Below are 17512 nucleotides of genomic sequence, written 5' to 3'. Positions count from 1 at the left end.
GCTCTTTAAAATTATTGCAGAGGAAATGAATCAGAACTGAGTAATAAATTCAGGACTGGCATTACTCAGATGTAGAAATGAATACACCACTAGAAATTCAACTATTTTGTTAATTAACATCTCTTCCTCTACTAAAGTTGTTTTTGGTTTTAATGTAAATGTCTGAAGAACCAACTTTTACATAATTTGATGAATTTCTTAATCAGATAAGAGCACTAGTAGAAACCTACTCTTGCCCCACATCATCCCCAAAGAGAAAGATCTCCCAAAAAAAAACAGACAAAAGCTGTCATTTTGAGGAAGTTCTCTTGTTTCTGACTTTACAGACATTTTAAAAGTCCACTTAAATTGGGGAAATTAGATAAGATCAGGTCAGGGTCACCAGTATAGATGTTAAGACTGGAACAATACAATCTTACCTGCACCCTATGTTATTCCACACTGGGCAGCACTGATAGAAAAACAAATTGTAAAATAGAGTCTATAAGGGGGGGGGAAGTGGTTATTAACTAGGCTGCCATAAATAAGCTGACTTGCTTGTTTTCCTTAAGGTATGGACTAAATCAAAACACATAATTCAAACTAATACTTGTAATAAAAATTACAAATAATACATATTTAGTATTTATATGTGCCGGATACTTTTTAAAAAATGCTTTACATAGATCAAATGATTTAATTCTAATGACAACTGAAGAGTAGGTAATTATTTATCTCATTTCAAATATGAAGGCACTGTGGTACAGAATTAAATGGTTCTTCTAAGGTCACATGGCAAGGAGGAGATCGATCAAAACAACGCATAATCAGGACTTTAGCTAGAGTTGTCTGCTTCTTCACACCCAAGTCTTTGGGTGCTTTTCATTATGGTATAATCAAGTGACCTTCAACTCCTGATGGAGTCTTCAACTTCTCTTTCTTCTCCATTGACTTAGTGCCATCTTTCTAGGAAATAGCCCACAGCACTAGCTATGTTGGCTTTCAGGGAGGATTCTGGATGTGGTACCTGCTTTAACTGTCATTCAAATAATTTCTATACTTTCTTGGTGATAGCTTTAGCCATAATAAAAAAGTATTAGACTTTAAGTAATTTTCTAATTATTTAATATTCAAAATAAACATTTTATGCTGATACAGTGTAATTTTAAGAAAAGATCTAATAAAAGGTGAATTTTTCTTAAGCAAGTTCAACTCTTCACTGTACCAAAATGTCTCACAGACTTTGCATATCAAGGTTCCAAATACATCAAATCTCAGAAGTTAAAATCAATCTGTGAAAGTGAAATGAGATCAGATTTGATATTAATTTATGGTTATGCATGATAAACATTTAAGGATAGACTTCAAATTTTGTTAATTTTCTTCATGAAATGTTGAATATGAATGCTTAATAAATTATATTTTTACAATTACTTTCATTACTTTCAAAGATACCTATAGAGATTACCAAATTATTCTGTGTATAATCAGTGAATATTTAATTCTTCTTGTAGAAGGTTACTGCATATGCAAATAATCAAGTTGATTAAAAAATACTGTATTAATTATGGCACATATCACATATTTTATTCACATTTACTTGACATTTCTTGAATGTTTTACCTAATTAGAAATAATTTGAGAGACAACAGGACCATCCTTCTGAACAAAAAGAACTAATACCATCAAAAGTTCTTTATAAAAATTTTGGTTTTTAAAATTTCAATTATTCATATTTTAATAGAAAATACCAATAAAGTTCTTCTTTACATAACATATATGAAATAAAGTCTAAAAAATTATATTATTTCAAAACGAGTAGTAAAATGTGTTTATACTATTGCCACAAACCAATCACTTTAGCTGATCTACAGAAAAATATTTATCAAATTAGATTTGAATTGTGTGTTAAATTACTCATCTCTTAAGAAATGCATTCTTGCAACTTTTTAGTTTGTCATTTACACTAGAAAAATAGATGTATTCTTTGACTTACAGATTCTCCTCAAAAACATGCTTCTTTTATGAAATACCATCACAAGTTTTACATATTTATATTTCTATATATGTAAATATAACTTGCAATATTTGAATATATATATTATATTCTGATCAGTCATTAGCACCATACCTAATCCCTAGTCATTTATTAAGGGGAGGATAGATAAGATTCTTTTCTGAAAGAAGTGGCTGATTATAAACCAATAAAGAACCATAAAATAATTCTAAAATTGTGATATTTATGAGATACTATGGAAGACAGATCAAAGTGTAATATAATTTTAAGCAAAACAATCAAAGTTTCATGGAGTACAGAGAAAGGAGAATGAAAAGCAAATAGAAAAAGTTCCAGAAAACAGTGAAATTTGGTTAAAAGTTCCTGAAAAGCAAGGCTGGCAGCATGATAGACTTGGATAGATGGCTACAAAAAGGAAGAAATAGTGTAGCATAGTCCATTAAGGTGGAAGAGAGAAGACACTAAAGATGAATGTGAGCTAAATCTTAAATTTGCTTAATACCTGTTCTGGTACCTAATATATTATGACTGAAAACAATGCATCACTCCATACTGCCTTTGATATTCGATCATGTGTACTGGTTCCACCCACATTCATCAGTGCTTCTCTAATCCATATCCCTGTTCCTTTCACTTTTCTCTATATCCACATGTTAGCAAAACATTGGTATCTGATTGCAGCAGTCCCACAGCCTCAACATACAAACATGTATTCTTCCTCCTACCCATACCCTCTGAAAAAACTGAAAGGTAAATGGAATGTAAAGACTGAGTATATTAAATTTCTCACTAGGCTTAGTTTTTCTGAGCTACTGGATATGTGAAATACTACTTTTTTAGAATGACATATAACAATGCATATAATGGCATGCGTGTTTATGTACATAAGCAAAAGAGAGAGAACTTTCCATCTGTGCATTTTATTAGCAATAATGGCCTCAGTACAGGACATTTCCTGGGAATTAATGACTAGTTGGGGTTAATGGCCCTTGGCTATGTATTGAGATATCTACTCCTCCAACTGGTCATTAATCGCTAAGACATGCCCTGTGCCTCCAACATCGTAAGTTAAGAAGATTGATGTTTTGGTTTTCAATGAACAGTAGTCATACTGTTCCTTGTAACCCAACTCATTAATATTGTTAAATAAGTTAAAAATCAAAGCATTGCTTTCTTTACTGCTACAACATTCTGATAAGTGCCTACACGTGCTGTAACATATACTAAGGGGGAGGAATAAAACAAAGCAAAAATCCTAAAACTGCTATAACTTCTTTTTAAAACCTTAAATATTTTTCTACTATAAAACAGTCACTCCCTACAATCTGCTTCTCCTGATTCTTTGTTTTTTTTTTTCCCAACAATCCTTTGAATTCAATAGTTAATCTTTTAATTGAGATAATTTATGGGTTAAACGTCTTGCCAACAACTTCTGCACTAAACTATTGATATTTTGCTATCTTCCAGTGTGTGTTTGTGTGCACATACAAGTGTGTGTGTCCTACATCTGGGAGGAATTATGGAGAGAAGTAGGTGTGATTTAACCCAAAGTGGGTGGATTTAGTGAATTGCATAGGTTGTACTGCATGCTACTGTCTGTAACAAGCTCGACCTGGAGCCAATTAACTGCATATAATCTACTCCAGATGTTCACTGGGACAAACGGCACTCTTGGGGATCTTCAGATGTGGAGCCAATAGGGAGTGTTCTGATTATGAGAGATTTTTACACACTGTTCCACTAAATCAGAGATCCAAATGCATAATCTAACACTCAAGAAGGCCTTGTGCCATTTCCCTAAAGAACACAAAGAGTCCAGAACTTAGTAGATAGATGGTAACTCATCAAAAAATTTATTTGAGGAGCAAGAGATATAAAATTTTATATGTGAACTTCATTTATATACTTTATTTATATCCATTTATTCCAAAAGCCATTAGTGTGTAAAAATAGCTTCTGTGCATGGAACAATAATCAGAATACTATATAAGGCTTCACACACGAAAACCTAGAACTCTTGGATTTAGAATTCATTTGTGTGTGAGTGGGTGTGTGTAAACTGGGGAAGGGAGAAAAAGAATCCTAGATGTTTTAATTTCATAAGGAACTATTTGTTCTTCACATCTTAGTGGTGCATATAAAGTCATTTGATTTTTTTTTTTTTTTTTACCCACTCAAGAGACACTAGGAGCTATGACTTGCCACCAGATTAAACCCAACATATGTATAAACTCACTTTGGCTATTGTTTGATTAGATGATTTTCCTGTAGGATACACAAGACCAAATAATTATTGATAACACTACTTCATGGCATGGCTGTGAACAGCAAACCAAATAGTAATTATAGAAAAAAACCTGAAAGCCAAAGAGGCAATATCGATAAATAAGAAGCTTTCTGGTTACAGAGGGCTTTTGTATGTTTCATGGATCAAGTGCAGTAATATCAAAGCATCATGCAAGTGATACATAAGAAGGTCCATTGGGATAGAACTTAGAATCTTAGAATTTTCACTTAAATGTATTTTATTTCATACTTTGTAAATTCTTCTTTTGTGTATTTTCTAATACATATACATAATATTCTACAACTCTAGTAACAAACAGGAGTATGCAATCACTGCTTAAGTGTATGGTGTTATTAATCAGTTGAATTTATAGGGAATCAACTTTTTGTTGAAAGACTTTAATTATCCATTAAAGGAATTCATTGTCTTTGGATATCATAAATTCCCCATCAGTTGATATATTCCAGTGGATTCCAGAAGACCATCTGACTTTTCAGAGATCATGAAGAAGAGTCTTGTATTTGATTAAATGTTAATCTACTTCCTAACATCTTTATGATCATATCCAGCAATATTTCCCCACACACTAAACTAAGTATAAATATCATCAATAATTAGTTGTTAAGCTGAGCTAAACCATTTATCAGTAAAGATAAGTTACAGTAGTTGCACTTTTTATTTTATAGTAGTTTAGTTTAAAAACAATGTTTACACTTCTAAAATACACTGAAAGTATATTGTTATATAAATACTTGCTCAACAAAGAACCACTGTTAACCTTTACTTGGGTTTGCTTAACTTATTTCTGTGTACTTATAACCAGGTCAAATTCTTTAGGGTCTTACCCCAATTAATTAAATAGAAAATAATATAATAGATTTTAGAATATGTATGTGTAACCTCTTAGAATTAATATTGTGGGTCATCTTTTTTTACTGAACATAACAGTAACAACAAAACAAGTTTTAAATTGTAAAGAGGTCTCAGACAAATCAAATGCCTCCAAGGTCCAAACTATTCAAATAATTAATACATCTACACAAATATTAATACAACTCTACTGTGAATAGTTTTATTGATAATCAATTTCCACATCCTAAATCTCATATCAATTTGCTATTCAAAACAGCAACTGAGAGTTACCAATTTGCAGGGTCAGAGAAAGTACTAAGAGGATAATCAGAGTCGGTTTCTCTTCAAATTAGATCAATCTACAGTCCAAAATTTCAAGATTTTTCCATTCAACTTCTTATCTTCTGGGGAGAATTTTAACACCTGCACTTTTTCATGACCAAGATAATCTTATTCCTTACCATTTCGAATTCTGATATATGCTTTTGGATAATGATAGACTATTTTGTCAAAAATTTAATGTCTGCCTTTGGTATTCAAAACATAAACTGGCAATTTTATAAAATTTAATAGCATCCACCTCAAATATTGTGATATGGGCCCCCTAGGTTTATTTTTTTAATAAAAGACTATTGAATAAAACAGAATAGAAATTACTGCAATTGAGAAGGCAAAACAATTATATTTTCTTGAAATAATAAAGTAGGAATTAACCATGCATTTATTATTGAAAGGTTCTTAATGCTAATTTATTTGAGTCCTTATATCTTTTAGGAATGTCATTATTACCAAAACTAAGTGATATTTTAGTGAATATTCAAAAATTTTATTTATTTCTTTCCCGAAATACACTTTTAATTATTAATTTAGATGTTGAGTTATATGTGCAGTAAAGATTTTCCCAGATTTTATAAATTTATCTAATATTTTTGCTAATGTAGGCAAGAAATGGATTTGAATCTTAAAAAAATTTGATTCTTCATAAAAAATGCACAGAATATTCTATTTAAAAATAATTTAGTGGCTCCATGATCTCTGTATCAGCAGAAATACTGTGCACTTTGAACTTGTTTTTGTATTTTATTGTGTTTAATAACATTATCATGGTGCTTGCTCCAGCAGCACTTATTCTAAGGTCAGAACAATACAGAGAGGCACAAAGAGAAGAGCAAAATACCTACATCAGAATGACAGATAAATGTATAAAACTGAGAATTTCTTTTTATTTTTTGACATGTGTGGTAATGGTTTTTTTCATAATCTTCACATGTATGTTACATTTTCCATTAAAAATACTTATTGAAAAAATTAGTTATGTTAAAGGAGGGAAAATTGAAAAGATTTTTTAAATTACACAATGCATACTTTATCAAACTGTGAAACAACGATTTCATCATACTCTCAAAAACAGTATACAGAGGTTATTAGTTGCCAGTTTGTAAAAATTTTTCAACCTACTTATACAAAACCACTTATGTACAGGAATTAATATTCAAATAAGTTCCTACACTAAATCTAAATTATAACATGGGTTTACACAATAGTTAATTTAGAATCTTAAGGTTGTAACTATTAGAAACTAGTAAATAATGATGAATTAATTAAATTATGTTCTTCATGCAAATGATGTAGAACAATTATAAGGATTTTCCATAAAAATCCCGAACGCTTTTAAGTAAACGGATCAAGACATGCCATAAAATTTACCAGCAACTCCCATATTGAACAGCAAACTTTTTCATCTAAAAAAGAGCATGTAGCAGGAAAAATGTGACCTTGAATTTCATAATCACATAAATTCTCCATGAATGAATGTACTTTTGATATCAAAATACTTAAGATAATTTAAATAAATTCTATATAGCCTTTTTTTAAAAGAAAAAAAAATGATGTACTAAGCACATTAACACTATTTGTTGCTCTCTTCACTATTTAATGAAACAACTCAGGGAAATAAACAGTTCTAACAACTGAAGTATTCCATTTGCATAGGAGAAAAACTTTAGATAATTCACTTCATAAATATAACACTATCTGAGAATAAAAATAGGCAGTGTGTGAAAGGAACTTAGTATAACATGTGGACTTTAGGAACCAAGTCTTCATATTATATTTGAATGTCATGATGTTTGACCCAATTCAGCTACTAATTAACATTTTGAATTCAACAACTGATGACTATGCAAAAAGGCCGCTTTTTTCAACAAATAAAAGAATTGTCCAGCACTCTTAGCAGTAATAGTTCTTTAATGATCATTGTTTATATTTCTAGTGATGATGACATATGTTCAAGGATTTAAAATGCTTCAAATGCAATTGTTTCAATCCATTTGTATTTCTAATTGTGTTTCTAATTCACCTATTTCTTAGATGAATATTGTAGAGTAAGTTTGCACATGCTCATTGTTGGGGATGCTGGGTGGATCTCTGGAAGACACTTATTTATAAGAGAAATATGAACTTTGCTACAAATGATCTACTAGCTACTACCAGAAACTCAGAAGTTCCCAAGACTCTGACCCAGTAAATATTCCTGCATTTGGTTTGGCTCTGCTATTGAAAAAACTAAAAATAATTTTTAAAACAAAGCTATAACTTTTGTAAATAAACTTATAATTTTCATTTTTATACCTTATATGACTGTATTGCTAAATTTCTTTTACCTACATTTCTAAATACCCCCAGTCATATCTTCTTAATGCTTCTGGGGCATTTCAGAAGCAGAGTAGCATGATGGTTAAGAGCTCAAGGCACAAAGCCCAGGTCTGCCACTTGCTTCCTATTTATCCGTGGAACTTAACCTCACTGTATTGCATTTATAACATCCAAAATTGTGATAATAAGAGTATTTAACTCCTTTGTTGTAAGGACTAAGAAACCATGATGTAAAGCACTATACCATGCTCAGTACATAGTAAGTGATCAAATGAATATTAGCCATTTTTAAATTTTTGTATTCAATTTGTCTTAATTTTCTATTACAACTCTAAGTACAAGAGCAAATTATGGTTTTAAAGAAAACTCGTAATCAACCTGAAAGTATGCTTACAGTTTACAATGCCTAGAAAATAGAGTTCTTCGGAAAATACTATATAATATCCAAGATTATGAAGACAAATGAAGAAAATAATTTTCCTTTTTGAAAATTATCAAAACAAATGAACAAGCAAGCAAATAAACAAATTCCACTTTTATAGTTTAAAAGGGGAAAATAAAAGTGATGGTTTGAATTTGATTATGGGATAAGACATAACTGTATCTGAAGTACCTCTAATGCTACTCATTTAAATCAAATCAAGTAATTTACCAAGACAAGGAAAATAACTACCCAATAAAAAACAACTTCTTATAGAGCTTTAATATCAAAGTATAATAAACATTGTTGAACGTGTGTAAAAACTTGACATTAAGATTTGTACTTATTTTAAAAAGATTAAAAGAATTAGGCTTCTCTCTGTGTCTTTTCCAGAAAGAATAATAGCTTGAAATGGAAAAACAGAAAACTGAAATAATCTTGTGGACTTCAATAATCTGTGAAATTCAAGAAAATAGTATTTTCAGTGGTATATGCAAAGTACAACAATAACATATGTCTACAATTCAATACATCTTTTCTTTGAATCTTAACAGATTATAATTTTTTTAAAAAAAAATTATGCTTCTGTCTGACTTACTTCAGAGTTCTATTTTCTATTCCCAGCCCTACCCTTTACTTTTAGAACTGATATAAAGATCTTTCATGAACTCTTACTAAATTATTTGTTTTCAGTTTTCTTTAAACAGATTATTCTGCCTAATTACAATGTCACTTAAGAACTTTAAATAATTTATATTTTATTAGTTGCCGACCCTCTTTGAACATATGTATAGGATTATTTTAAATAGTTAAAATAATTTTCCTACATAAAATACCATGTTGGAAAACAGCTATATTTTATCCAATTTTAATTTTGAAAAAGCACTTTGACTTACATTAAAATTGTTATTTTATTATCAAGTATATTTTGAAATTCATACCAGCTTACAAAAAATAGTTGATCTAACTTCATTATTAACATCTTATGATTACATATCAAACATAGTAAAATTTATAAGTTATACCAGGAGTTCAAAAATAATTTTTAATTTATTGACTAAAATAACCCAGAAAATGAGGAAACAATATCTCCTAACTGAAAGCATGGCAAAATTATATATTATATTAATATTTAATTAGCTTTCGGTAAGATAAACCAAAAAATACTTTTAATCACATTTGAATCCATTTCAGACCTGTAAACCTTCCAGTATTATTAATAACAGTCTTCAAAATCACTATATTTATAGCATAACAAAGATTTGAGGTTGTCTCTCCCACAGATTCAAAGAGCTATTGTGCCTCTTGGAACATCTAATGTATCTGCTAGTCCTAAGATGAAATATTAAAAATACATATTAAAAAATCCTTCCATATTCAATAATTACTCAAATACATATTTATATAAATATTAAATGCTTCTGTAGCATGAGCTTTACTGTCCTCAAAATGCATATTTTGATTAACGCTAACTATAAACTAATAAAACTAAAAATAAATGTCAATGTATTAGATAATTTCAAATAACATTATTGTAAAATGACTATCATCTTATAATTAATACACATCTTAAACTATATATATATACCTTCATATGAAGATATTATACTTTAAAGTATGAGTCTATAACACTAAGAAACATTATTCAATGTACTGGACAAGCAATATAGAAGCATAGTGTGGACCTTATTAAAGAGCTCACAGGCAAAATTAAATTAATTCCTTTTACCTACATTGTCTTGATACGTGTAAGGGAGTAATTCCTAGACTAAGACATTTATACATATATATATATATATATATTTTTTTTTTTTTTTTTACTGGAGAAAAGCATATAAGTTTATTTAACATGTATACACAGAAGCCTTCAGAACAAAGACACAGGAGAAATTACCTATTTTTAAGCCTAGGTTTAATAAAGTATAGACAGCCATATAGAAATGTGATTTCTACTGCTAATAGACTGAGCGAGGAAACCCAGCAAGGTCTGTTAAGACATTTATATTTTAAAAGTAACTTGCAATTGCCCTGTGCATAAGCGATATGTATAGAATGGGTTGGGGTGCTGTCTTATGATAGTGAGGCTAATAAAGTGCCAGAAATTTCAACTGCTTTATCAGGCAGCCTCATATACCTAACAATCCTTCTGCCTACCTAAACATGTTTTTCTTTTCTTTCTTTCTTTCCTTCTTTCCTTCCTTGCATGTCTGGTCTACGGAAGTTACCTGTTGAATATCTGTGTTGAATATCTACTTCTCCCTCCATCTCATTGCCTTCCTTATCTAGTTCCCTATCTATGTACTAGTTTTAGTTTCTGAGCAGTGTTTAAAATCATCTTAACATCCTAAACTATTAATACATCATAACAAATGAACTTTAAAATACCTCAGTTAGGATAAGCAGTGGATTCCTGGGTTGAGCACACAGCTACTGACGGACATTTCCCCATTTTTATTTTTTTACATCTTTCCCTCTTAGAGAAAATTTCATATTACCTTTTACAACATGACCTCTGAAGTTGAATCACAAAGTGGAATCAGTTTAGTCTGGATTTTAAAGTACAGAATTCAACTCCAATAATCTCTCAAAATCCTCAATAATTAAATTAATTAGTCATTAAAATTTATTTTTACCTTGAGTTATAGCAACTGAGATAAAGTTTTCGAATCTTTCAGGGACAGCTCAGCCTACTGATTGAGTTCAGGCTCTGGCCAGATAATGATTTGGGTCACAATTTCTGTTTTGCTACATATCAACTTTATCCCTTGAGAGAATTCACTTATTTCTCTAAATCCAGTCTCCTCATCTACAAAACAGGATTATCAGTTCTTATCAAATATGATTGTTGCAAGAATGAAATGAAACATCTCATGGGAAGGACTTAGTAACTTGTCTGGCACATGGCTAGTGCTCAACAATTGTTCGTTTAAGACTCTTACACTTTTTACATGAACTATAATAGCAACAATTTTCTAAAGATCTTATGTGAATATGAAACTTAAAAGGAAGCCTGGAAACTCCTATGTTCTCCTATCAAGCTTGCAAATGTATTTTTATAATTTGGCATTAAAGTTCCCAACCCTCATTCCACAACGTAAATGTTTTCAACACATGATTAGATAAGATCCCAATGCAGTAATAATAATACATTATTTTCCTGCGAACTTCTAATTTGTTGAGCCCAAAAAAGCACTGCCAAACTGAAATCCTTAATTTCTTTATTGGATGTGGAAATTGTTAAGACAATAAAAAGTCAAAGGCAGATTGAAAAATAAATTTTTTTAGACTATTCAATTTAGGATTACTAGATATGTTTGAGGAAAAAGTCTATGAGATCAGTCTTGGGACTGATATTAATATATAGAAATGGTTTTGAGAGTAAGCCAACCTAATGGTACTTTTAATGGCTTATTTGGATATTATAATAGCCAAAAGAGTGCATACATACAGAGAAATTTAGTTTTAATTATAACTGCTGTACTTTTTTGGAGTATCCAAAACACTGAGCGGTCACAGCATAATGAAATCACAGTTTTAAAAAAATGTTTACAAATGATATTTAATTTATTCCCTACCTCTTGCAAGATTTGCATTTGTACTTTCCAGAACAAGCATAATCTCCGTCTACAGACACATGTACTTCTTTTAAACCACATGAATGCAGGACATCTATCGCATTCACCTCTGTATCCCCAAAGTCTAGCAGAGTGCCTAGTACCGAGCAGGAATTGAGCATTTATTTGTGAAATAAGTGAAAGAAGCAATCAATCTTTTTTTTCTTTCACCAGCCCACTTCTAAGAGGTATGGTGGAGAAACAGCTCAAATCTCTACGTCATCCTTATGTCTGATATCATGGAAACTCAAAAACCTCAAACATTCATATCCAAAGAAAAATAGAAGGAATAACTGAGTGGTTCAGGAACATTCTTGGTAATCTGTGTATCTTTTTTCAAGATTTTTCAGAACCACATTTTTTCCTAACATCACTCGAGAATGTCTCAGAAAACCCCATGTGTAGAGAGGGACCATGAAATATTGGAAAGAGTCTGAACATTGGAGTCAGGTGGGCTTGATTATGAATTCCAGTTTTAGCACTTCCTAGATAAGATTTTCTTTGAAAATTGGGAAGTAATGACAATTTTGCTATGCTATTGAATTTCAATTAATATACATTAAAATTTATGTTCACATAGTACTTACAAAATAAACAATAGCCATCATGATGATTATTACTTATTATATATTAAGATAGTCCCACTTCCCCAACTGGGTTTGAACTGCCAATGAATCCTGTTGGTACTTATGACTTGGAAGTGAGTAAATGCTCATTTAACAATTTGGGAAATTTTGTGAAGTTTCTCCCTCCTGTTATCCCCATGGTCTCAGTGGAGAAATTTTTATAATAAGAAAACATTTTAATGTGATTCTTTCTTTACTATCATCTTTCTGGTTCTTCTTTCTCTATTTTTGTCAATTGTTCAGTTGTGCCCAGAAGACAAAGCATAAAATTAAACATATTTAAAATTAAACAAGGCAGAAATTAAGCATATTTAAGAACTACCTAGAGCACTTACCCTGTCTATACAATTCCCACATTCCTAGAAAATTCACAGCATGGACCTTTTAATAAATAAATGCATATCCAGATCAAAAAAGGAATGGGAGAGCAATGTCTAAGTGGTAAAATATGCAAGCTACTTAAAGGAAAAATGTAGAGATGTAGAGATTATTGCTGTCTTGGGCAAGAAAGAATGTGAAGTTCAATTGTAACAGTGCATGCGTGTGTCTTTTGGAATGTCAAAGAAGAGCAATGAATTCTTGATTATAAAACAATGAGAAAAAGATATCTTCCTACCCCTGATACTTCAATAAATCAGTTTTTCAGGCATTTCTCCAGTAAAACTCTTGTACTGTATTACCCTTATAAAACTAAGAGTTCTCCTTTTAAAAGTTAACTCGTGTACTATTTTACTTACTCAAAAAGGGCTGCCAACTTTCAGGGACTATAATAAGCATCAGCATTAAGTAGTAATGCAACTTTGATTTCTAAAATATTGAATTTGGTTTATTTAAAATGAGCATATATTATCTGTAGACCAATTATTCTATATAGTACAAATTTGTAAAGTTACATATTTTAAGAAAAAACTTTACAATTTGTAAATATTTCAAGATTATTTTAGCTTAGAAAAATCAAATTGTACAATTGTCTACAATATGGTTTTACTTCAAATACTAAAGAAAAGGTAGACTCATTACCATTAGAAGAAAAATTATGCTTCATTGCTACTAAAAATGAAATTTGAATCAACTAGGAAAATAAATTTGGTTTTTTTACTATTTAGATGATTTTATCACATAATTAAACTATTAAAATCTGACATTTTACATATATATCAGATTCTCCAATTATTCTTTTATAAAGGATGCAAAGAGAACATGAGCAGGGATGCATCGTGCTGTGGAAAAATCACTGAGTTAAGAGCCTAAAGACTTAAGTCCTGGCTTTGCCTCATACAGGACATCTTTGGGAATTTAGCCATTCAGTGTCAGGGTTGTTTTATGTAAATGTTGTATGTAGCTATATCATCAACCTAACAGAAATATTTTACAGTTTTAGCACAGTGCGTATAAATATTTTTAAAATGATTAACAAACAACATACTTAGACCTATTGTTTCTTTTAAAAGATTAACTTTTCCAACTTAATTCAATTTTACTTTCTCAGGGATCAATATTATTAGATCTTATCTGGTATAGAGTCAAATAGCAGAAACCCTGCTTTCAGATATATTATAATTTCTCTTTATCAAATAGAGAAGTAACATATGTTATATGTATGATGTGTGTGTGTATATATGGTATATAATAAGGTATATATGTAAGGTGTGTCTGTGTGTATATATACACACACACATACACACATCCCACAGTGATAAGGCAAGAAAATATCTGTTCTTTAACTACCAAAGTTGTCATCAGTGTCAGTGATGGCTTTAATAATATACATGTTACTTTATTTCTAGGATTAATTTTTTCTACTCCATTTTCATGGCCACTAATGCAGGCTCAGGTTGCTGTGACTGAATGTTGGTTACTACAATTGGTATTCTGGACTCTGCCTGTGGACTCCAATCATGGGAGTGTCTAACATTTCCAGACTGGTTTTCTTAAAATGTTTGCTTTTATAATGCCGTATCTAATTTGAAATGTAAACTGCCTAGCTTGGTATCCAAATTCCTTCTTTAACTACACAATTACTTTCTCTCTCTGTTCCTCAATGTGCACTCCCTGTTCTAGTCAAAATGGTAAATGAACACATACCATCCAAGTTATATTCATTTCCTTCTTCCTGTGCATGATGTTCTGCCCTCCTGATCCAATCTTATCCAAAAAGCATTTCTGGATAAGATCCAGGTCAACACACTCATTCATTCACTCTCTACCAGGATAACTACAGTAGATTTTTCTCAACTACATTAACTTACAGTCAAATTTCCTTGTATATTGCCTGAATTTTATGTACATCTTACCTCTCCCAAATTTGGGGAAGATGCTTAGACACAGAAAACATATATTCTATTAAACCTGTTTCAAACAGCCCATAGAAGCTGAATAGGTTTAAAGTAAAACATAATAAATCTTTAGTAGACAAACAAGAAATCAACCTATTATAAAGGGGAAGTATATACAAAATCTGCTCTTCTGACTCATTAAACACTAAATGAATTTGGAAAATACAGGTTCTGTAAATTTTCTATGAGAAATAAATGATATTCTTTAATAACTTGGAAGGCTCATATAAAGTTGTTACAGAGAACATAGAAAATAAGTTACTATAAGGAAGTACAGAGATAGATTGTGTTTTACAAATAATAGAAAATATTGAGATGTAGATGAAGAAACTGTTATCTCAGATGTCTGGGTTTAGTCAAACCAGTCTTTACTTCAGTTATGACAGTATCCACTTTTTAAAATGTTTAACCACCAATAGAATATTTTATTTTAAAACAAATTCTCTCAAGTCAGTGACAAGTTAAAAAAATAAAAATAAAAAACTCTCAAGTGAATTGATTTTCCATAAATCTTCCAATGGGTTTATAGTTAGCTTAAAAGAATTACACTTCATTTAAGATGTCACGGTTATGATTAACACGTATATCTACAAAACAACTACTATGGTTTTTAGTAAGGTGTGGATTGATTGAAAATCTGTAATGAAAGATAAATGTTTGTTTTTAAACATTACAAATGATGGTTTTCTTGGAAAAGAACATATGCTTTAAAAAGTTTCTGCACAATGATGGGAAAGGGCATATGGGTTCGCAGAGATTATTACAAACTGTCCTCCAGAATCAAAGCTTCTACTTCATGTTAGGAATAGAAATAGACCAGTCCCAAAATTGGGCAAGGGACATGGTAGAAGCTACATTTCCCATCCTCTCTCCCAGCTGGTGAGACAGGGTCAATAAATTCTCAGTAATCCAAAGTGACATGTCTAACGCACTTGACTTCTTTAAAATAAATTGTTACTTCCATTCTCTTTTGTTCCCTGTTCAAATCGGCTGTAATAATGTGGACAAGGTGCTTGTGAGCCAGCTGTGGCTGCTCTGCAGCTGTGGGCAATACTCTGAGGAACTCAGGGCAGCAAGATAGAATCTGGGGGCAGAACAGAGCCACTTACCCACCCTGGTTCCTCAACTGTATCAGTCCTTTTGCACAACAGAGAAACATACTATTAATACTATCTTGTTTGAGCATTGTATTTTGAAGTTTAATAGTAATAGGAAAATAATGGATATTCATTTTATGAATAGTATTTAAACTGTACATAGGTTTTATGACCTCTTTTACTCACAATATACTTCATAAAAATTTTTAAAACAATAAAAATGTAGAATGATATGTGCCTCTAAATTATTAGAAAGTTGATTTTTAGTGTGTCCTTCATGTGATCAGAGAATAAGAATTAGCAGATAATATTTTTGTTAATCTTTACAAAATTCCAGCTCTCTCAGTCAAACATTTTTTCAGCATTACTTTATCAATAGCCTACTATGTTTTTGTCTTACTTTAAACCTAAAAGCACTATTCCTTATAAATGAAATTATTAATTTTGCTATGCAATTTAACAGGCATGTTCTCCAACAGCAACTTCAAAAATAATAGTACTGCTGAGGTTCCAGTTAATAAGTGAATAAAAAATTGGATCATAAGTCTGGTAATGACAATCAACTTGGAACTCAGTAGAAGTTAAAAAAAATGAAGACTGGGCAAATACAAATCAGGACTTAATTTCATAGATGACAGATAAATATCATTTCATAGATGACAGATAAATATTTGTGAGCTTGATAAATATAGCCTAACTCTACTCAGTAAAAAGAGAAGTATATCATGGAACTACTTTGCAGCCACTGTTATTTAATTGACTTTTATACACAACATATTAAATTTCTCAATAAAATATTTAACATAATATATGAAAATGTATTATATTATATTATATCACATACTTTGGAAAGTCTATTAGACTATAATATGAGCAAAGATAATCCAAAAGTAGTTTTTTATGAAGAGTTGTCACAAGCTTTGGGTGCAAAGCGAACTTAAAGTATGCAGTCTATAAGCCACAGGTATGAAACATAAGCCAAGTAATATATTTTACTGGAAGGAAGGAAAAAAAGAAGGTATAGATAGAGGATAGGAGAGATGGAATCAAGAAATATTTTCTATGGTGGTAATGATGATAGTCTTAAATTCATTCAACTATTATTTATAGAGCATTTACAATGTGATAGAGACTCTTCTTCATGTTGAGGATAAAACACGGAAACAAAGTTCCGCCTCTAATGAAGCTTACCTTCTATTAAATATGGGTGCAGGGGCAGGAGAGCACATGTTAGTCAAAACACGTATCAGAGAGATTGTGACAAGTGCTATGGAAAAAAAGTTATGAATAAAGGAGGATAAAGAATGCTTCTGGTTGGGTTTCCATTTAAAAAGGGTGCTTAGAGAAGGCTTAGATGAAAAGTTAAGTTGGAGCAAAGATCTGGGGAAGGTTAACATTCAGTGGATGAAACACCCAGAGTTCTAGCTGTGGAGGTGGCAAAAAATATGATGGTCAGATTCTGCTTGTGTTCCGAATATAAAGCTAACACCATTAACTGAGAGACTGAATATGGGGTATGAGTGACAGTGCCCAAGAGGAGGTCACTGGAAGATCGGGATTTGGGTTTTGGATATGTCCTATCTGTCTACTGGACACCCCTCTGGCAGTGAGAAAGTAGTTGAGTTAAA

At 31.0% G+C, this 17512-nt stretch overlaps 1 protein-coding gene across 2 annotated transcripts in view; it reads right to left on the bottom strand.

Annotated features, from left to right (window-relative positions):
- SEMA3D (semaphorin 3D) overlaps positions 1-17512 on the bottom strand; it is a 202284-nt gene that overhangs the window by 131629 nt on the left and 53143 nt on the right. The window lies entirely within an intron of this gene.

Source organism: Eulemur rufifrons, chromosome 29 (assembly GCF_041146395.1).
Source record: "Eulemur rufifrons isolate Redbay chromosome 29, OSU_ERuf_1, whole genome shotgun sequence".
Classification (NCBI taxonomy): domain Eukaryota; kingdom Metazoa; phylum Chordata; class Mammalia; order Primates; family Lemuridae; genus Eulemur; species Eulemur rufifrons.
This window is presented reverse-complemented; position numbering and strand designations above follow the sequence as displayed.